We start from the raw sequence: 24,144 nt of genomic DNA on the forward strand, positions 1-24,144 counted from the left end.
ATTTTCACAGTAGGATGTCAGAAGAGCAACTACTTAAGAAGCATTTCTACGTTGAGCTGAAGGAGGGGAAGTGATCTCAGGGTGGTCAAAAGAAACGTTTCATAGATGCCGTCAAGACATCTTTGAAGCACTTCATCTCTGACCACGAGCCTTGGGATGATCTCGCACATGATCCCTCTCCTGGCGCAGTTTCATCCTTATTGGTGCTAAGGACGTTGAACAAATGACAATCGAAGAGGCATGACAGAAGCGCGAGCAAGTTAAATCTCAGAACTGCAGCACGTCCTGCATTGATCAATCTATCCCAACCTGCACATGCTTCCAAGTGTGACACAGCCTGTAAATAGCAACATTGACCTGATCTCAAGTATTCACAGACTTCTAACCAGTTACTGATATCTTAGTCATCTTCGAACTCAGAGGATGCACAACAAGTTCACTTATAAAAGGGGAAATGTATAACTTACCACTGCGCATGAAAACTGCAAAAAGCATAAGTGACTTGTTATTGCTACCTTATAAGTAATAATTGGCCTCCCAACCATTTGTAAAAGCAACCTGAATTCAAAGCAATAAGGTTAATTGTTTCTTTCTCTATATTCAGCACAACGTACTCTTGGGATAATACAGGAATTTTCTATTCAGTAATACACTTTGATACAAATTAATTTGGATCTAGGTTTATCTTGGCATAAAGGTGTTTGAAGGCTAGTTATTTCATACAATCGTTACTTAATACATGTTGTTCAAATTGTGGACAGTATCAAATCAACACTATATCGTGCATTTGAAAAAATGTGTTCATTGTTTTTTTGCAGCTTCTTCTTGGAATCTTTTCTTTTTTGTTCCTCCTTAAATTTCAGAATAAGCCATAGATTTTTCTGTCAACAGTTCTGCAATAAAAAGAAAGGCTATTAAGGGAACATATGCAATCAATAGGCTCTCAGTAAGACATGAGGTGAACACTTAAGATATTCTAAAAAATTTCATTAAACGGACAAAATAACATGATATTATTGTGACATTCTAGAATGCGTGTTAATTTAGATCAAACATTCTGAAATGGTGTAGTGTTGAGGAATATGGAAAAGTAGTCTTATACGGAAGACAAGTCCATATCATATTTGGTTATAAATACATGGGACTAAACTTCACTCGCACAATTATTTGGAAAAAAAGTAAAGGAAGAATACCCATTACACGCAAAGTGTCCAAAAACATGAATAATTGTGTACAATACATTCGCCATATTTGAACTGATATTAATATGATCGCTTTCGCATTAATAGATGCCGCTGATATTTGGCTACAATATTCATAAGCAATTGAAAACGTAAATGGTAAGAGTTTTGCTAGATATGGAATCTTCCAAGAAAACACGCATACTCCCTGCTGCCACAAGGAGAATACTGACCATGTAAGTCTGTATTTTACCTATTACTGGAAATTAATACTGGATTATGCTGGATGGTAATTGATATCCATGGCAATGATATGAAAACTAAAAGTAACTTGATGAACCAGGTAAGTCAAAATGTGTTACAAATTTTAATAGCAAACACTTCCCATATGGTTTGGGTTATAATTGGTACGTATAGGCTGTAGGTGATGACAAAGTTGTCCTATTTTACCTATTACTGTAAATGTAGTATTTACCAACTGAAAATATCATAAAGACAATTTAATTCAGAAATGATATTCAACCGTAATCAAATCACATAAAGCATCCCACTACAGTTGCATTACACGTAGCCATTGAGTAACCAACGCATCTATTAATGGCTTTAGAGTGGAGTATATATCGAGCATTGTGTGCGTGTGAGTGTGAGACATTGAGACATAAGGCAGATATCATGTTTCACAATGCCCATTTTATTCAGATCGTGAAAACAGATTCTCCACAGGGATTTTCTCAAACGAATTCAGGCGTAATATCTCAGCTTGCACCATATGTCATTTCAGCATCCCAGAGAAGAGCTTCAATGGAAATATCATTCACTAATTAGTACTTTTCACACCATATTTCTTTCACCCGTATGTGATATATATTTGATATTTTTCCAATGTCGTCTTGAAAAGTATTTCTACTATGGATTCTTCACTTTTTCGCTTTTTTCATTTCACTGTTACAATTGTTATTGTTGAATCATTGTGATGCAAGTGTAGGTTTATGCTCCACATTTCCAAAAATCCAATGTCATGGACATTGCAATAGATAACATCTGCAGCAGTAGGTATATAATCGAAATATTAGCAGCCGTTGTCATTGATAACTTATGTTCACTTCTAGTCAATGGATAGCAAAATGACCATTATTTTTCTTTGGTTTTAAATGATTGCAATACCTCAATCACAATGCATGTCAAAAATGATGTATAATAGATAAAACTATAACAGTGTTCACCAGGAGCAGAAGGAGCTTTTCACTATTCACGTTTCGTTTTGATTATATCATTAGCCCAAAGTTGACGATATTACGTGTCCAAATAAGGCAGAAAAGAATGAGGCGAAAAGTTGTATTTCAAAACCTAGTTAATACTTTTTTCCCCTTCATTTATCTTATAACACTAAATGTTGCCGCTTGTGAAATTCACAGTCGCTCTCCAAGTTCCATATTTCACTCCAAATCTAATGTATTTAAATACGAGGGATTTAGTACGGAACGTAATATTATATAGCAAACAAAATGTCATCCAAAGTAGTTTAGGAAGGCCGAGAGAAAGTACATATAGCACTGTAGGTTTCGTTTCTATGAAAACATGAAATTATTAGTTCTGGTGTATACTGAACTAGTTTTTAGCTGCAGTTTTTAGTTATGTTATTTCTGTATGCCAGAACTTAATTTTCTATTTGAGTATCACTATATTCGTAGTGAGGTTAATTTGTACAACTCACTGTGTTAGTTGGGCTGCAATTTGCCTCATTGGAGAAAAGATACTTTCTCCTCTAGAAAAATAGTTATATTTTATGCTGACAAAGTCTATTCGGATGAATTTATAGTCGACTGTTTACATCCGTCTCAGCATTCTTACCCAATGAAATCAATGCGTCGAACTGGATAATTATTATTCAAGCAACACCCCCTTTTTCTCTATTCCCACTTAAGTTTCTTATACATATGGACAGCCCTCTTCAACATTTCCACATCCAGCTATACGCTAGAACAATCCTTAACTGAGAATGTTTTGTTCAGTGTTCTTTACCATGACAATGGTTCGCTTATTCTTCGCTTTCCCGACGTTCTCTAAATTGCTTACAAGCGGACATCCTCATATTAACTGTGGAAACGTCACTTCATCTACATGCCAAAATGTCTGTTTTGGAAAACCAATTGACTGCCAGGACATTTACCAAATGGGTTTTACAAAGACTGGAGGCTACATTATTTATCCCAAAGGACATACTAATGGTATCTACGTTCGATGTGACATGCGTACAGCCGGTGGAAGATGGACTGTCATTCAGAGAAGAATCAGCGGAGATGTTGATTTCTTTCGTGAGTGGATTGATTATAAAGAGGGTTTTGGTGATCCAAATGGAAACATGTGGCTCGGAAATGACAATATACATGACCTCACGGCTCAGGCCGATTACCAGCTGCATATAAACTTGGCTGTTTCAAATACAAGTACCAGGTTTGCCATGTATGATACTTTCTCGGTTGGAGACGAAAGTAGTGGATATCGTCTCATCGTAAAAGGCTACAGTGGAACAGCAGGCGACTCTTTCTCTTATCATTCTGATATGAAATTTAGCACCAAAGATTGGGACAACGACAAAACCAATTCAACAGATTGTGCCAGTTCTTGCAAATCCGGTTGGTGGTACAATGCTTGCCGATATTCAAACTTAAATGGAATCTACGGATCCACCAATCGTGAAGAAGGAATATATTGGTCTCCATATGCCTCAGATCAAACATCCATGATATATGCAGACATGAAAATAAGGAGAAAAATTTCACAGTAAGAGTGATGCAAAAGTATTAAGATATCGCGGGAATAAAAAATATTTGTACAAATAGGGTAAAGCAGCTTGAAGTATGTCCATATAGATTGATGTTATTTGAAACTTTCGCAGCACTTCGCTTTAGTCATATGAATATTCCTTCTTCATAAAGGGACGCAGGTATAATTAATTTGTGGAACCATTTAACTTTGCTGTCCCTATTGCATTTGAAACGGATGCAGTTGTAATTCCTTTGTTTGTCTGAATGGAGATAGATTAAAATTAATAAGTATATTTTATTGAAAGTATGATTCTACATTTTCATTTTGTTTGTTTTGTTTTCTTATTATTATTCGCAATTTGTACTTTGAAAATTTTGATGTTAATTGCAAAAAATATAATATGCGCTACATATACGATTGCAAATAACATCCTAGTTCCCTCCACTCCCATACCCACCTGACGGATTGATCAAATGTTATTGAAATGTTTTGCATATTTATATATCTATGTCCATTGGCAACGAAATTCCCTGTCCTATTAATGTATTTACACAATCATGAAAACTTGCAATATATATATATATATATATATATATATATATATATATATATATATATATATATATATATATATATATATATATCGATTTCAACAAGCACCTTGCTTAACATCTGAGTTAACGATATTGTTAGGTATTGTAAAAAGTGGCAATATATTACATTTTAAGGAATGATAAAATATAATATTTATCGACATGTAGTGCTGCATAAGTGTGGTTTTCAAACATAGTTTCGTACAAACAAAAAACATGAGCAGCTTACGTTCTTTTTTTGGGGAATGGTTGCTGTTTTTAGACTCCTGAGAGTTTTTAAAGGACAATTAAGAGGACTTAGGAGACAATTCTTTCCCCTGCCAGTCAAACCTTTGGGTTGATGTCCTTGATTCATTCAGAGTCCGTGACCTTAAATTGTGACGTCACAGAAAGTTACTATATTTGGTAAATTCAGACCCAAATGACTCTTTGGCATACTCGAGTGCATTGCTAACTAGGAAAACCCACTAAGAATACACAAGATAGAAAAAATTCCATTTTCATCATTTTTCCGAAAATAAATCCACTGCTTTAAAATTATGAAAGAAGACAACAAAAATAAAAAGGTACACAAAACCTGAAAAGTATAAAATCCAGAAATAATGTTAAGTACCGGAACATTTACAACGATACTAAAATGCAGTACAGTATACAACATTGATCGTCTTTCTCAGTTAATCAAGAAGTTCAAAGTTATAAGTTTCACACAAGAAAAAATATGTTAATATACCTTGCGCAGATTCCGTATTTAAATCTCTGAAATTCCTGAAGTTTCAGGAACTTTGATATCACTGGGCTGGCTCTTGCAAACTTTCACACTTGCTATATAAACATTTTGTTGCAATGACACTGTAATCGTATTTGTTGTTGTTTTATCTTTTGTAGCAAACAAGTTTTCTTGCATGGCGATTGACCCAAATCATGTAGAACGCCCCAGCTGCTTTCACGGCAGCCATATAAACCTTTGTTGTACTAACACAGTAATCGTATTCGTTGCTGTTTTATCTTCGGTTGCAAAGAAAGTTATTACATAGTAATTTATCCAATATCATGCAGAACAAACCAATCGTGAATGGATCCGGAATAAGTATTGCATTTCAACTGAATTCACGAGATTTTTACTTATTTTCCTAAATTTGTCGCCAGGCACAGTGATATATGACGCATCATCGGCACGTACTGATCACACTGAGAATCGATTTTAGGGTTATTCATGACTGGCATTAACCTATATTTGATCCTCTTGTTAATCAATGTTTGTACTCTACACCCCAATTAGCCCTCTAAGTGGTTAGTATATACGTTATCAGCCGGAGAACGATATTCTCGATCAAAGTTATTGATGTAAGAGCTAGAATTTTCAGAAAAGCATAGTTCGCTTGTCAGGACCTGTCTCGCCTAAAGAGGTTATAATATTTCCTACCGATAGAACTTCTATCTATTGAAGATACAAGTAAAGAAAAACTAATTTTGAACTTCCATCGGAAACAAAAATATCTCAAACATATATTTGCTGCATCGGGGTTTTCAGATTCAAACAAAGCGAACAGACATGTATAAGTATTGATTTCACAAAGAACGATATTTTAAGAGAATATGTTACATTGACAATTATGATATTTGGCTTGGATTGGTGTTTCATACATGTATATGCATTTCAATTGGAAGTCACGTTATGATCCTTCATACCCCAAGTACAATTTTGTATTATTATTATTTTTTATTAAGTAGGCGTAATGTATCACTGGAGACCTGTAATAAAAGTCTATATTATAAACAAAATGCTTTATTACGAAATTTTGTTCTAGATCAGTAATCTATCTGTAGGAGGAGGAGTATAGTTCTGAGAACCGAGGCCCTTCATATAATCTATTCAGTCATGAAAGAACTCAGCATCACTTTTGACGCTTCTTATGAAAGAATATCCGTCCTCCACCAGTAGTATCGATGTCACAGCTAGCGTAGATGCTGTTACGATCCCCGTTGGATAAATGATGTAGACGCCTATCCTATCAGTCTTCTGTTTTTCTAAGCAGACATTGTGCAGTGTAGGAATGGGTCTTTTTGGTTCTGCCAGTCTTAGCAGTTTCACATGCAAGGACAATAGTTTTGTGCATTTCTGCTCAGAACAATGCTGCTAACAACCGGTTGGAGAGGACAAAGCTGTTTCCTTGTTTCAGTGAATATGACAATGATACGGAATGACCATTCTAGTCGATACTTGAATAGAGTTATTAATCCATGGCAATATGTATGTTTTATTCTGTTTGATGTACAGCACAATTTTCCAGCTATGTTAAGGATAGCGGTAAATTCCCTCACTCTAATAAAATTAGTTTCTTTTTAAAACGAAAGAAACTCATTAATTAATTATAAACATAAAATAAGAGGGTTCTGACATTCAGTTATATTTGCACTCTCTAATTAGCTGTTGCTGTAAGGTCGTTAGAGTAGCCATCTACAACGATATTTACCACCTTCTTGTCATATAATGACGTTCGTTCAGACAAGTAACTTCAGTTCATCAGTCTATCAACACCCCTAATTATGCATCAACATACCTTAATAATTCTCTCAAAGACGCATACATTCTTTTATGTGGTTGAGCTTATACAACTTGATGACGTACTGTTGCTTTTACTCTTGGAATGGAAGCTTTTAGAGCTTACGGCATGTAAGTGACCGCTGAGTACAAGGAAGGGACTGTTATTTTTCTCGATTGAATTATAGCAAGTTTTCAAGAGTCCAATGATTATATAATTTACAAATCTATCTAGCTAGCTATTTACCCAGGTTTATTTTTGTCTTTCCTTTGGGCGATTTCATTATATTGGTTGGAAAACAGATCGAATGTTTTTAAGTGTGATGGTCGTTAATTTCATATCAAGGACACCATCTTTCGCTTGTTTTAGAAAGGTACTCGGATATGTCGACGCACAGGGTCTCTTAAAATAAAGATCGAGTATAAACGTTATAAAGATCTTCTGCTTAATTGTATTCACATCAAAATTCTTCTTTGTGTACAAAATTAAAGCACGTGTCATTTGAATGGGGGAAGAGTATCATCTCTTTCATACGCATTTCATATGCTTAGCATTTACATGAACAGCCACGAATAACAATATTCTGTCTATTATTCACTCGAACTTGGTAATATATTGCTGCTTAAATAAATAGCGCAGTGCCCATGCGATTAGTTGACAATCAAACTAAGCGAGGAGAGTAGAAACTTTTAAAACCCCTCAAGACAATCTTTTTTTAATCTAAAGGTGCTGAGGTTATTACAAAAGAAAATAATTTTGCTCGAAGACTTGGTAGCCGTTGAATTGATTGATACTAAGTTTGTGTTATCTGTATATCTGTCACGTCTACATTACTATTACAGGAACAAATAATTACGAACCTAAGGCTAGGTCTTGTACTGATTGATTTTAAAAATGTTTGATGAATATCCGACTTCGTTTCTTGTTTGAGCTATGATCAAAAAATCGTTAGAAAGCGTAAATACTCAAAGGCCCCAGAATGCCTATCCCTACGTAAATATTGTGATACAATACAGTCTTTACATCAAACAGGGGGTATAGTCAGAAATAGCAAGAACATGGTCGTGTACTACAGTTATTCAGAATTTACCATCAGCGTATGTGACATTTTGGAAACATTCCTGGTTGTGATCTCCTTGTTCAGTGACCAGTTCAGTTCAGCCCCTTGTTGAGTGACCAATATCAGAAGTATAAGGGACATACCATTAATTTTTCGTGAATGGGGTGAATGTGTCAAAATAAAAGAAAAGGTCCGTTTGAGCTCAATGAATTGACGTCAGCAATAGCAGAATTGGAGACAGTGCTGGTGATTTGTATACCGTCACTAGCACTGGGCAAGTGTCTGAATAAAACAAAATATTTTGTTTAAGGCTTATTATAAGCTAGCATTGAATTACACTTAGACATATTTATCTGCATTCTTTATCTTTTATATGTTAACTGTTCATCATGAATATACTTCAAAGAGAACACAGACATTGAGCCCCGGCTTAAGATCCAACGAATGATCTTGATCTAAATCGCTCAAAATAGCATAAGTTTATGTAACAATTATCTCCAACATAAAACGTCAGCACGTCTTATTTCCTACTGCAGGTAGATTGGTACGCATAGCTCAAAAATGAGACAGTAATAATGTCGACAGCCTGTAAATGTTTATGTGTACGTGTAGATGTGTTAGTGTCATTGTTGAGAATAAAGCGTTGGTCTCCACAAGTAGTTTCATAATGAACACGTTCTTGTTGAAAGAAGTTTAAATATGGAAACTAAATCAGGATGAGAACGGCGAATGTGACACATTTTGATTTATCTCTCATATCCTGATATTTTGTCAATATTTTGAATAAATATTTACAATGATATCACCTTTTTAAAACGAAAGAAACTTCATAGGTCACTATTCTTGAAATGAACATAGAGCAGGCACAATTAGTAGAATGGTAAATGATAGCAAAACACAAGTCGGTATTTGTTTAAACTCTGCTGCGCATTATTCATTTAATTCGTTTGATGTTGAAAATCAATATTTTTGTAAACAAAAATACAAATAGTACGAATTTAATTTCTTATTGACAGTTTTTTATGTAATGACGTCTTTTTTGTAGTCTGAAGGCAACACTTTATTTTTAATCGCTTTAGGGCATGTTATAGACACACTTAGTAAAGATCGAGGAATATATAGAAGGACGAGGTCTTTTTTAAATTTAAATACTAAGAACTGGCATAGACCATTTATCGAACTACTGTGTGCAAAGCCAGCAAATTACAACAACAACAAGACGACACTGGCACGCTTCTACTAGGATTGAGTCACTTTCATTGCTAATTCAAAGACATGATAGGCACGAACCCACGTTTCATACAAACAGATAAAATGACGGTCACTTTCATTTGATATTGCATAAAGAAAAGGAAATTACGAGTCCACGTTACATATAGTGTATCAATATCCCACCACAAGTCACAAGCCACACCCCATAAACAAAAATACTGGTCTACTTTCTTTACTACTTTAAGTTAAACAAAGAAAACTGCCACCAAGGAAGAGAACAGACCACCTAACCATTTTCCGTATATTTCAGTGCAAAACAAAAACAATGTTACCATGTCCAATATCTCACCACGTGACTACTTTACTTGCTACTGTATTAATGAACTTCCTGACATTGTTACTTCAGCAATTTACTTATTACTAATTAAATGAGAACAATATGAAAGACATCAAGGCATGATTGGAACAAGTTGACAATACATTACTAATGTAAGAATTATTGAACAGAATAACAACGGAGAAAGACCAAAATCACAGAGCTGTAGAAACATATTTACATGAACAGAGAAAAGATTTTTACATGCTTAAGACGTTTTTAACAAACATCCGGCTTTCTGTCTACTGCTACTTATGTCATTCAATCGACTTGACAAAGAGATAGATGATTCGCTTAACGTTTATTGATATATACAACCCCTGGAATTCAAGATAAACAGAGGGAAATATTATTAGAGAGCGACAAACAGAAAGAAGAAAAAGAAAACGAAAATAAAAATTTAAAAATAGAAAAATGATCAGGAATGTTGTGCCTCTGTTAATCTGAACTTAAAAAGAAGAATCAAGAGATCGAAGAACATGAATGATTAGAATACATTAATTAATGGCCTGGAAAACAACATCGTAGCAAACACTACCTCTTGCACAGTTTTCAAGCAGCCGAAAGATCTACCCATTTAATTCATGGCTAGATCTATAGAAACAACATTCAGATTACCCATTCATTTTCAGATTGCGTTGATGTAATCAAAACGAAACAAGATGTTACATTCCAAGAATTCCAACGCGATACAAGTCACAATCCAAACCACATGCAAACGATTTTGAAGATCGGAAAGGGGTCTCTTAATATTGATGTTGTGCATGGTAGTATTTGGGAAATATATAACATAACGATGGAATGAGAAAACATTTAAATGATTTTGAACAAAGGTTTACAAGATATATAAGTGGACTCAATAACCAAGTGGATGAAAAAGTGTATGCATTAAGTGTTAGGCTTCATGCAATTAAAGCCAAAAGAAAGGAAATACAGATATTCAAATCGAATTAAACACGGAAAATGGGCATCAAGAATATTTCGTTTCACGTAAAAGGGCAATTGAAAAATCGATCAATAAAACAAACAAAAGAGTTATGCAAAATGAAACTAATACCAGTGTTATATTGTTTTACAATTTTCGCATTTGTTCCTGGCCATGAGTATCCTGATTTTTTTAATATTATCCGATTTTCTTAAACGTACACTTCCAAATAGAAGACGAGAAAATGTATTTCAAGTGATAAATGGGTTATTTGGTATTATATCTAAACAATACAAAACAAAGAACTATATAAATTAAATAACTACAATTCACTGATCCAGGTATACTTTCACGTTTTGCTGATTACATGTGTTACATTCAATAGATGAAGGATACAGTTTTCATTTTTTTTTCAAATTAAGCTCTTTTAGAACTTTTATCAAGTTCAGTATTGACAATTTAAATCCTTGTGCTTCATTTCTTCCATTGCATTAGAGGTTAGAAACCAATTCTTGTATACTTAACAGACATTAGACGCAAATCAGTACCTAATATTTACAGCGGAAAAGAAAGACGTGTACGTTATCTAAAAGAAAACGCCGTTTTAATCATTTGAACGTAATACAAAATACGCCATCTTCAGTCAGAATGTAAAACAACTATTGGAACCAGTCTCAAAGTGTGTTTGGACGATTAATAAGTGACGACTTAACTTTTCAAAACAAAGTCAAATATCTATTCAAGTTCATTAATCGAACTGCTGAAAGAAATGAAGAGTACGAGAAAACACTTGCGAATACGGTGAAAACAGAACATAGACACTTGACGACTTGAGTGAAAGATTGAGAAAGAATGGTTTGGTTGCTAATTACAATGAGTAATCAGGACGGTCCTTTTTCCATATATGCGTTTACCTATTGTGATGTTGATACGCGTGGCATAAGACAATACTTGAAAACAAAAGACCACCTGAGATAATTGGTTATTTCATTCTTGTGATTGGCACGTGAGATACGAATACTTATTGTTTTTAGGTGTCAATTTTCCTTACATCGCTTCTAGGCTTATTCAGCACAGTAAATAACTAAGATGTATCATTCAGTAAAATACGTAATTCTTATCAAGGAAGCGATATCACTACTAGTGACTCAGATAACTCAATCACAAATACTGGTATATCATTCACAAAAATAGCAGTATTAAACCCCAAAGAAATCTTTGTAGCATTATATACCAAAGTGAACCTAAAATATCATAATTTGCTTTCATAGGATAATCATCTTAATATCAGTGACATGAGAGAGCGGTAGCAGTTTGGATGATTTAATATTTCTATGTAACTTGCATTGTTGGAAGTTGTGAACAATATGAGCATATCTGACGAACAAGCAAGTCTGATTCAGCAAAGCATCACATCAGGTTATCACTTTTATCAAGGAACTAAGGGGAAATACCTTCACAGAGACCCCAACGGTGCGAGTCAAATGTCTTTAGCAGAATGTAATTTCCATGTTGTGCATATGTGTGTGTGATTTTGATTTTTAACGTCGCTTAAAAAACATTTGCAGTAATATACCTACGCTGACTACAGTGTGACAGATTATAGTGATATCTAGCACTGAGGCATCATGCCGCAGATATTTTCAGAACACCAGACCGACCAGTAAAAACACTAACCACTTAATGTTGAGCTCCAAGCGAGGCAGCTGCTTGTACCATGTTTAATAGTTTTTGGTGTGACTCGGCCTGGGTTCGAACCCGCGAACTCTCGCATCCAAGGCGGTGGTTCTAACCAATAGGCCAACGGTGCTATTGCCATGTTTGATATATAATGGATTTTACATGTCACCAGTATGTCTGAGGTAATATTTATTGTGTTTTGATGCAACAGGCCAGTTTAAGGGAATGTGACCCTTGTACATGGCCCTTTGATTACAATTACACATGAGTGCTACCTGTAGGGCAAATAAAACACTTGCAACAGAAAGACATATCTCTGAGACAAGTTAACCGGAACATTGTATTCTCAGTAGCCATTCTATATCCTTCCTTTCCCATACCTCATGTGAATCCCAGTGATACATCTTTCCACATTTATGGCCAGCTTAGGAAACGTTTGCAGGGCGCATCAGGATAGTTTTTTGAAAAAACTACAGGAAGTTGGATTGCTGATGGTAGATGTGACAGTCCATGCACTGTCCACGTTTTGGAACCTATAGTGTGTTAGAGGTGAATTCCGGTGTGGTCTTGGTATTTTGATGTGTGGCATGTTCATAGATTTTTTTCATAGCATAATGTTTACTATACCAAATTATATCATTTGATAAGGGGAAAACCCATTACTTTTGCGGGGAAAACAAACAAAGATCTACATAAAATCTGACAGAAAAATATAGCATTGTATTTGTTTAATTCCATGTGTGAAGAAATAAAAATGAAATTAATTGCCAGGGAATGATAATTAGCGGATGTGAAGAATGGATTTGGAGAACTCCAAACATATCTGTTGGTGCTTCCATCCCATTTAACTCAGCAATACTATGCAATATCAGTGACAGATAAATATTTCCTATCGAAGGCGAGTGAGAATCTTCAAATAAATAGTGGTGACCATCACTTAGCAGGCAACTACAGAGGTTCTGCTCATAGAGACTGTAATCAGAACTTTAGAAACACACAAAAAAACGCCAGTATTCCATCACAACTTGTCATATTAAAATAAGCATCAGCTCATCAAAGTACTAAACTTTATAACTAATAATGATAACACAGGGCCCCGGTTTATCATATACTTAGGTGCAAACTGTATAACCTATTGTAGGTGAAATAATTACATATTGCTGATTCCAATATTTTCACACGTGTATAAATATCCTTGTATATTTATAGATGAAAATATCAGATTTTCCATCATGTCTTTGGGCGCTTCATTGTGTGTGCCTGCAGAAGTTATTCATGCAGAAAAAATGTACTTTTTGAGCAATAACAAATTAAAAATGGTATCACTTTTCAGTAGTGGAAATTAATTGTCGCTTAATTTATTTCAAACCGATCGCCCCACCGAGAAATTATATCTCCTTCCCTCCTTGACAAAAGTGATAAACCTAATGTTGTGCTTTGCTGAATCGGAACTGCTTTGCGATCAGATATGATAAAATAGTTTACAAATGTCAAAATGTATTGCAACAGATTATGTCTTCCCAATCACACCACTCGCTAATCATTGATATTTATTGAATCATCATATAAAAGAGAATCGTCATATTTCGTTTTCACTTTAGCTTACAATCCTGCAAAGACTGGGTTTAATGCTGCTCTGTGTCTGAATGGTGTACTAGTTTTTGTGATTGAAATATTTGACTAGTTGTGATATCTCTTCCTTCTTCTTACAAATTATGATATTCAAAATCTAAACATCTTAAGTATGTATAGTGCCAGAAAGCCTGCACAATATGCAAATTAAATTCACACTAACACAAAATATTCTTAGACTCTAAGTAACTGTTATGAATATTTAATTAGCTTTGTTTGTTAGTTTTATTTTAGTTTTTTGCATTACATGCTATTGTAATGTAACATTGTATGTTGTTCTTGACCTTGTCCAAATTTGAGCTCATTTCTGCTTGACCCAGATTGACTTCTTTATTTTATTTATTGTAAACAACTAATACGTAACTATTTATTATCAGTATGGATGGGTTTAAAATCAGTATTATTATTAATAGAGAAGTAAATTATACATAATCTATGTTCTTCTTACTAGAAGGTTATTTTCCATCAGGTAATAGTTTGTTTTTTTATCATAGAAAAAAGTAGTTATTCTAATGATTTTTTCGCTGGAACTACAAAGGTGCTCTGATATAATTCTTTGATAAAGACATTCACTGCAATTTATAGTGTATTCAAACCTGGAATTATATTTATGTGATACAACAAAAGACTGCTGGCACATAAGCACACTAAGAGTTATAAAAGACACATCATCGCCGTCAGTTTTTGGATTTCTTTTTGACTACTACTGAAGTTTATTGAGGACTTGAAATTACTAGGACTTGAGTCTGTAATTCTTGGATTTTTTGAGTTGATTTAAATCGCAATACTCAAAGTTTTTTTCTCATTTTCATTTTGTATTCTAGGAAAATAAAATATTTGTTAATTTTACAACGCATTTTGTCTTCACTCTTTTCTGATTTTTACTTTAAGAGTATAGGTCGTAACATAACAGAAAAAGCAATACCAAACACTTTAGTAACCTTCAACAAATAATGTGTTTCCATTGAATACAAAGCCAAACGTTTAAAGAAACTTGCAGTGTTGTGAAGAAAATCCCAAATAATCCTGAAAATTCTTTCATAAGTCAAAAAAAAAAATAGAATGCTTCGAATAAATTCAGGATTCGAATGTGCCTACGTATCAATCGTGTTTATTGATCTGATATGTCAGCAGTCTTGATGTATCACAATGGTATTATCCATATATATAGCTTTGATATTAGTCACATGGATCCTTGTTTTCCATTGTTTAGGTTACTAATTAAAACAAATATGTATAACTTAACATAGCAGTACAATGAAAATAATTAAAAGCTGAAATGTATTGATTACCCCAAATAATGATGGTAATAACCATAACTCCACAAACTTCTCAATTAATGACATCATGGACTTCATAAAAGTTTCTAATGACTATGTCCTATCCAAGGTACCAATATTTATTCCTAATCTTTGAAATTATTAGATCCACAAGAACATATTAGCAAATTAAGACTAAAACAGAATCAAGTCAATATATCTTCAAGAGACTGGTGTCATTTACACTTCTCCAAAATCTTACAGATAGAATACTGGTACTAAATGTATATGAAGTCTGTATTAAATATGCGTCTACTGGTCTGAATATTTTATTAAATTTACTCAATTTATCCCGATAACATTAACATATTTAAGGGCAGATGGAAGCCATGCAAATCATAATCAAAATAGCATCAACCAAGCCGTGACCAATGTGAGCTGATGCATAACCTTATGTTTGGCTCTGTGTTTGTGCGTGTGTGTGATTTGAATTTTTCACGTAGATGTAACTATTTTGCAGTCATACTGCTACGATGTCTAGAGTGTGGTAGTTTATAGTGATATCTAACACTGGAGCATCATACTGAAAACATGTAGCATCATTTCCCACCCAGTCAAATTGTCCTAACACTAACCTCTTAATGCTGAGCACCAAGTGAGGCAGCTGCAAGTACCATTTTTATAAGTCTTTGGTATGACTTGGCCAGGGTTCAAAACTGCGATCTCCAACATCCGAGTCAGATGTTCTAACCACTTAGGCTACCAGGGTGGTACCTTATGCATTCATGTGACTCACTCACATCCTGGAAAGAGAAATCACGGACGACACCAAATTGTTCAATCCATTATACCTTCTGCTCTTGGATTTTCTCAATCAAATCTTGCTGAAGTCCTCAAGGTCTCTACCTTCTTCCATGGCGATCAACCATACATGAAATAAAAATATATCTTACATTCAGTGTTTTGAGTAAGTACCTTAATTACTAAGAGACTTCTTGTGAATTTATTGGTTCATGATAAAATACCAAACTTTCCTCTTATAATCATCATAGCTTCAAAAGCTGAATTCCTTTTCATGACATTCTTCTCATCCAACCTTGATCATGGGATCCTACGTGCTACAATGTACTGAACGTTTTCAGGATAGTCACTCTTTCTGTCTCCTATAACGTAACCATATTAAAAAGTGTATCAAATCCATCTCTGGCTGATGTTACATGTACATTTTCCTTTGACCCAGAATATAAAGTGTTAGACAATATATCTGGCCCTGCAATACAGGTTTGAGCTTTATCCATTTAAGACCCTGGTACACCTGAGGAATTTATCAGGTAAAAAGAATTTGAATCTAATAATCAGTGATACACAAATTTCATATTAATTCAGGTATCAAAGCCAAAGTAACTCATATATATAGGACTGACCCAGATAATAATCTCTCAAACCACATCTACAACTAGCACATAACCTTTATCTAAAAACATAGTAATTTAACTGGATATAATACCAGCAGTCATACACATGTGCCAGTAAATCACAACCCATTATGAGCCCTCTAGGCCATGTTGGCATCAATCAATGGATGAGTGGATGGTCAGACAGATGGATGAATAATGAATGTATACAGAAGATGAATATATATATATATATATATATATATATATATATATATATATATATATATATATATATATATATATATATATATATATATATATATATATATATATATATATAGACAAAGATTAAATAATCAAATGACAATAAGAAACAATACATGGTTTGATTACATATTTTAAAGTGGAGATGTAATGTACACATGTTGTTATTGCTGAGCTTGCGTGTTTTTTTATAGTCTTATCATCAATTCGTCTGCCTAAAAGTTTCTCTATCTTTACGTTTTCTCTTTTTTATCCAGCCCGAACACGATATTGTTTTCCAGTCCACTAATTTATAAGTTGAAATAATTCATCTTTTTCTATCTTTTGATTCTTATGTTCAAGTTGAGAGTAAAAGTGTCAGAATTATCCTGATATGTCTTAATTCTTTTTCAATTTTTATTATTTCTTGGCCTAGAACATATATCTCTGTTTATCATCGATTCCATGGGTTGTATATATCATGCGTGGTGAAGCAAATCATCTGCTCTTAGTGTTGTCGATTGAATGACCTGAATAGCAGTAGATAAAGTACTGAATTTCTATCTTGACTCGCCTTCAGCTTCTAAAACTGTTTTATGCTCTTGTAAATCAATTTCTACAGCACTGAGATTTTGGTGGATTTTATGGGCATTCTATTCAATTAGGCTTATTAGTAACTTATTGTCCAATTGTACCTTCCATCATTTGATGTCTTTCAATTGTTCTCACTTAACTAGTAATAAGTAAAGTGATGAAGTAGTAAAATCAAGGACACGGTTATTGTGGGGGAGTAATTAAGTAGTACATTCAAGGGCATGACAATTTTGTGGGCGTTTATTAATGTAGTGTGTATTTGTGTGTGATTTGCATTTTTAACTAGCTTTAGCAATTTTGCAGTCATATCGCTACAATGTCTGCAGTTTGACAGTTTATAGTGGTGTCTAGAACTGAGACATCATTGTTGTTGTTGTTGTTGTTGTTGTTGTGGGGTTTAACGCCATTTTTCAGCACACCATAGGCTATACATGGCGGCCAGTATTATTGGTGGAGGAAGAACCCGGGAAAACCCCGGAAAGAACCACCGACCCACGAGAAGCCACTGGCAAGCTTTCTCACATACCAACATTGTCCGAATCCGAGACTCGAACCCACGCAGACAGAGGTGAGATGGCAGTGATCCGTAACGGAGAGCGCTTTAGACCACTCAGCCACTCGGGGCCCCCTGAGACATCATGCTGCAGATATAAAGCATCATGTCCAACCCAGAAACCTTCTACTGACACCAAACCGACTATTTAGTGTTTACTATGATTTTGACACACTCACTACATCCCGAAGCATTAAGTCCCTTGCACTTGTGATATTCTTCACCAAATAACAGATCACAACCAGCGACTCTTAGAAAAGTTTACATTTTCTGTGTATGCAGATCATAAAGTCTGAATAACAACAGAACAATTCTTTGATTTGATGTGTGCAAAAGAGCACATAGTCAGTATAGTACATAATTCATTGCAAATGCTCTGTTTCCTAAATAAAAGAATACATAAATTAATAATGGCAATAAAAAATGTGCAAATAAATATTCGGGGATAGACAGACAGACAAAGAGAGAACTCGACAGCGAGAGAAAATCATCTAAGTTGGAAACATTACCAACATATTTAACGAAGTATTTTAGAGTCGTTAAAACTTCATTTTTGGGTAAATAAAGTAATTTGTACATGCTTGGTGTCTTCCAATAATAAGGACCAATATAAGATTCCATACGTGAGAGGAATACAGGACAGCTTAAAAAAAATGATATTCACACATTCGTCGAAATTGACTTAGTCTTTTAAGCAGAGAGATGTGGGGTCGTATATCTATCCCATCATGGCATGCTTGCTTTAATCTACGGAGACTACAAGCGAATACGAAGCTACAGAATATTACTGTTCGTGGCATTATATTTGCCGACGAATGTTCCCTGAATCTAAATTATAAGTTTGACATGTAAAACGGTATGGATCATTTCTTGTAGCTTGTTATTATTACGGTCTCAAAATCTATCAAAAAGACAAAGGGGATGCACCATCTTGCAGCAAGGAATCAGTTCATATAGCCAACCATCAGAGCAAATGGATAATCACTATTGTCAGTGACACGTTCACCTATCTCGGCAGCACACTGTCACCTACTGTCCACTTCGATGATGAAACGGCTGAATTGGCAAAGCAAGTGTGGCCTTTGGCAGAATACGCACAAACGTGTGGGAGCGAAGAGGTATCAGTCTACACGTAAAACTGAAGGCCTACAAAGCCACCGTGTTGCCAAACTTGTTATATGTTAGCGTATGCCACGAAGTTCAATGGTTTTCTCATGGGCTGCTAAGGAAACTCGTGAGGATAAGATGGCAGAACAGGGTCGCAGGATCTGACTTTCTCAGACGCGCAAACATTCCAATTATACACACTGTGCTGATGAAATTACAGTGTAGACAGGCAGGCCCCATCGCCAGGATATCGGGATCTCAGATGGGCTACTAACAAGAAGATCGTCTATGTTGAGCTCAAGGAGGGAAAGTGATCTCACAGAGATTATAATTAACGCTTCACAGATTCCTTCAAGTCATCCTTAAAATACTTCAACACTGTCTCTGAGCATTTGAATGATCTCGCACAGGATCCCTCCCCTGCCGCAGTCTCATCCATGCTGGAGCTAAAGACTTTGAACTGATGAAAATTGAAGAGTCAGACAGAAAGGTGAACAAGGTAAATCTGGAAAATGCAGCACATCCTGCATTGATCAAGCAAACCCAACCGGCATTTGCTGTCGAGTGTACAACAGACTGTAGGAGCACCAATTGACCTGATCTCACGTACCCACACAACTCAAAACAGTTATTAATATCCTAGTTAACAATAAGTTAACTAATAAATTGGAAAACGCGTACAAGTTCAGACTCCGCAGGAAAACTGCAAAAATAATTAGTGTTTCGTGATTAATCTTTTGCAAGTAATAACTGGTCTAGAAAACATTTGTAAATGCAAATTGCATTGAGAGCGATAAGGTTAATTATTTTCTTTCATTATATTCAGCACAGCTTACTGATGTGATTAATGCGGGGATTTAAGTGAGTGTAAAATTAGATGTGTCAGGTAAATACAAAATTAAAATTGTTCATCTTCGAGTATATGAATAGGTAATCATTTATTATATTACAAGCTAGTCGAAGTCTTTGATGCAAAATTTGTTCTAATAGTACTCGATTGGTACTGTATTCCTGTATTAATTTAAGTAATATAATCGTTGGTTGTTTCATGATCCAAAAGGAGAAGATTTCATTGAGTAATAGTCTTTCAAGTCTTTTGTACAAATAAATTTTAAACAATTTCGTCTTGACTAAAAGCGTTTTGAGGCTAGTTCCATCAGCAAGTTGTCTCTTAACACTTGTTGCTCAAATTGTCGAAGGTATAAAGTCGTAACACTACCGTGCATTTGAAAAATATGTTAATCCTTATTTGTAGCTTCTTGTTGAAGTCTTTTCCATTCACTTATTCACAAAATTTAGCATAAGTCATAGATTTTGTTTGTCCCACAAAAATATATTCCTGAACTGAAAAGAAGGACTATAATAGGGTTGTATGCACTCCATAAGTCCACCGTAGGAACAAAAGGTGAAAACTTTAGATATCGGTAATAATTTCCTTAAACGGATAAAATACAAAACATTATTGCTGTAACCTTCTGGAATGTCTTAATCTAGACAAAAACTAAACTTATTGTATTCTAAAATAGTGTATTTTTGAGGAATAAGGAAAAGTGGTATTATACGGTAAATAAGAGCAGGTGATATCTAGTGAATAAATTCAACGTACTAAGCTTCATTCGGACACTTATTTGGAAGAAAGCAACGGAAGAATACCAAATACTCGCAAAAGTCTGCACAAACATGCATTACAGGCTGTTGAATGGTTATTAATATGAACAGATTCGAACTAAGGAAGTCGAAGTCAAGTGTGTTACGCAAGATAAGGGCATACAATTCCGACATGGTTTGGGTTATAATACGTACGTACAGGTTCTTGGAGATGACAAAGTAGTTATATTTATCTTCGGAAAATGATATCTTAAAGATAATTTAATTCAGAAATGGAATTAAAATGTAAACAAATGACAAAAAGCATTCCGCTACAGTCAATTTTATAATTTTCTGTTTTATTTAACATACATACATACATACATACATACATACATACATACATACATACATACATACATACATACATACGTACGTACGTACATATGTGTGTGTACCTTTGTAAAATGTGCGAAATGGGGACATATATGTGAATACACACCAACAGTGCGGGTACACACCTCGAAACCGGGATGTACACACTTTAGTAATGTCGGCTTAAATGGAATGCCAGTCCGGTACCTAATGATACAAACTTTGAAATAGGCGTATCTGAGCATGTGTGTCTCTGTTTTGTCGGCATTTTTTTCAGACTATGTTATACACAACAATATCCACGTATCACTCGACTCAAAACTTTGCGTGTATCAGTCGGAAAACTGTGTTCACGTGTATGCGGTACAATTTCACACTGTTTTGCTGTCCGCTTGCGCACTTTGCTTCCGAAATACTCACAGAAGATGGCATCAAGAAGAGCTAACAGGATTGAAATCATTTATGTAAACATAGGCAAATATACATGAAATAGTTTCTCTTTTAACACAGAGAGCAATATCGATATATATGTTTATTAAATGTAGTCTAATATTCATAACACATTTCGCCAAATTAGAACGAGAACACAAGAAAACTGAATAAAAGGTTTGATGCATATGTTATGCACGGTTTTTCGATGGCCAATGGATTCTACCGTTCATCTGTTCCTCGTATATTTACCTTATATTTAACTCTGAGCTATTGACATTTGGACAAGAAATACACTGGAAAATATCAACATAGATGTTAGTTCATGTGGTTGGAAGAATAATAACGAACTGTCTACGTGTTTAAAAAAAAATACATAATACCATTTCTTTCCTCCAATTAACCCCGTTAGAAGTTAAGCTTGAACCAATAAGAAATAAAAAGAAGTTTTGTAAAAACTTGTACATGACACCAGTCACGACGCTGAAAGTACAAGTTTTCATACTCATATTTAGTGTTTCTCGATGTATCTAAAATATGCTTTCTGGCTGAAGTACAAATAATGTGAAACAAAATAATAATATAAATTTTGTTTGACTCAGACGTAAATTATCAAACATTTCTCATTCTTACCACTTTTAGTCAGTACCTTTTAATATTCTCTCTCTTTCTGTCTGTCTGTATCTCTCTCCTCTCTCTCTCTCTCTCTCTCTCTCTCTCTCTCGGCTCTGTTCCTTCTGTCTTTCTTCCGTCTTGCTAGCTTGATTTCTTTCTGGCTGCATGTCCCTTGTTTTGCCCTATTTCTAAGGACCCGATGACATTAGTTTATTAATTTGGATGGGAACTGTGTTCATGAGGTGAGATTACTGCAATATTTAGATGTATATATCAAATGCATATTAAAATAGATCTTTATGGACCAAATTTGTTAAGATAAAAATCTCCCCGTTTAGATGGTAAAAGTCATATGTACCCGTTTTGTATGTTTTACAAGTGTGTGTGTGTGTGTGTGTGTGTGTGTGTGTGTGTAACAGAAGAGTCAGGTGGAAGATGTTTATCTCGTTTCACAATGCCCATTTTCATCACATCTTGAAAACAGATTCACACCAGTGACTTTCTTGGAAAGAAATACCCTTGTTGTATCCACGTTTATGCGGTAAAAATTCACACAGTTTTGCTGTCGGATTGCACACTTTGCTTCAGAAATACTCACCGAAGATGGCGTCAAGAAGAGCTAACAGATTGAAATCATTTATGTAAACATAGACAAATATGTATGAAATATTTTATTTTTAACAGAGAGTGCAAAATCGATATACATGTATGTTAATGGCTAGTCCAACGTTCAGAACACATTTCGCCAAATTAGAACGGATATTATACACGGTTTAAGATATTCTAGTCGTTCATCTATTATTGTATATTTAACTTATATTTAATTCTGAGACATTTGAATTTGGATAAGAAATACAGAGGAATAAATCAAGATTGATTTTAGTTCATTCGAATGTGGTTGGAAGCAACATAACGAACAGTCTATATGGTAAAAAAACATAATACCATTCTCTCCTCCAATTATCCACGTTAAAGTTAAATCCAAGAAGACAAGCTTGAGCCAATAGGAAATAAAAATAACATTTGTAAGAACTTGTACATGACACCAATTAAGATGCTGAAAATAAAATTGTTCATACTCTTATTTAGTGCTCATCGATGTATCTTAAATGTGCATGCTAGCTGAAGCATAAATAATGTGAAACAAAACAATAATATAAATTTCGTTTGACTCAAAGGTCAATTATTGAACACTTCTCATTCTGTCCTGGTTTAGTCAGTACCTTTTTATATTCTCTCTCGATGGATCGATCGATGAATCGATCGATATATCGACATTGTCCTCTCTCTGCCTTTCTTCCTTCTTGTTTGCTTGATTACTTTTTGGCTTTAAGTTCCTTGTTCCAGGTAGAATATGCTTGTAATTTTTCACAATGCCCATCTTATTCAGGTCTTAAAAACAGATTCACACCGATGACTTTCTACTAATTAAATGAAACAAATATGCAAGACATCAGGACATGATTATAACAAGTTGACAATACATTACTAATGTTAGCGTTATTGCACAGAATAAGTACTGAGAGACACCAGAATCACAGAGCTGTAGAAACATATTCTCAAGAACAGAAGAAAAATTTTTATAAGCTTAAGACGTGTTTAACAGAGATTCGGTACTCTATCTACTACTATCTAAGTCATTCAGTCGACTTGACATTGAGACAGCTGATTCGCATAATGTTCAATGATACGTATATATCCCATAGAATTCGGATAAACAGAGGAAAATATTATTGGAAAGCGACTAGTATAAAATAAAATTAAAATATAAAAAAATTAAAAATAACAACAAAAGGAAAAAGGTGTCTCTTTTAATGTTAACTACAATAAAAGAATAAAAAGATGAAGAAAGATGAATGATTACAATACATTATTTAATGGCCTGGACAAACACCATCTTAGCAAGTACTACACTATGTAAAGTTTTCAGCAGCAAATTAAAAACGAAAAAATGTAGCCATAAATCTGATGAAGCTGAACGAATCAGTGGCTAGATCTATAGAAACAACATTCA

At 34.5% G+C, this 24,144-nt stretch overlaps 1 pseudogene; it reads left to right on the forward strand.

Moving 5' to 3' along the window:
• The first annotated feature begins 3,354 nt into the window (after positions 1 to 3,354).
• LOC149793740 (fibrinogen-like protein A pseudogene) lies at positions 3,355 to 3,969 on the forward strand (annotated as a pseudogene).
• The last annotated feature ends 20,175 nt before the right edge of the window (positions 3,970 to 24,144 follow it).

Source organism: Sinohyriopsis cumingii, chromosome 8, assembly GCF_028554795.1.
Source record: "Sinohyriopsis cumingii isolate HCF-2022 chromosome 8, ASM2855479v2, whole genome shotgun sequence".
NCBI lineage: Eukaryota > Metazoa > Mollusca > Bivalvia > Unionida > Unionidae > Sinohyriopsis > Sinohyriopsis cumingii.